Genomic DNA, 250 nt, shown 5'->3' with positions numbered 1-250 from the left:
CAAGATGTGATGTTAAGCAATCCACACAACACCTGGGAGGGGGAGGACAGAGGCCCTCATCCCCATTTTCAGGAGCAGAGCAGGTCATTTGCTGACATCTGATTTCATGGTTCTAAACCCAGCACTCTTTTTATCATCACAGTGTTTCCCGACTTCCATCACTCAAGTCCTTCCTCTGACTTTTGCCAAATCCCTATATCACCTGGATACCCTGATTAATACATTTCTCAAAGCTGCCTGCTTTTCCCCT

The sequence above is a fragment of the Bison bison genome, unplaced genomic scaffold (genome assembly GCF_000754665.1).
Source record: "Bison bison bison isolate TAMUID 2011002044 unplaced genomic scaffold, Bison_UMD1.0 scf7180017864291, whole genome shotgun sequence".
Taxonomy (NCBI): Eukaryota; Metazoa; Chordata; class Mammalia; order Artiodactyla; family Bovidae; genus Bison; species Bison bison.
The sequence above is the reverse complement of the archived record's forward strand: the minus strand, read 5'-3'. Positions refer to the sequence as shown.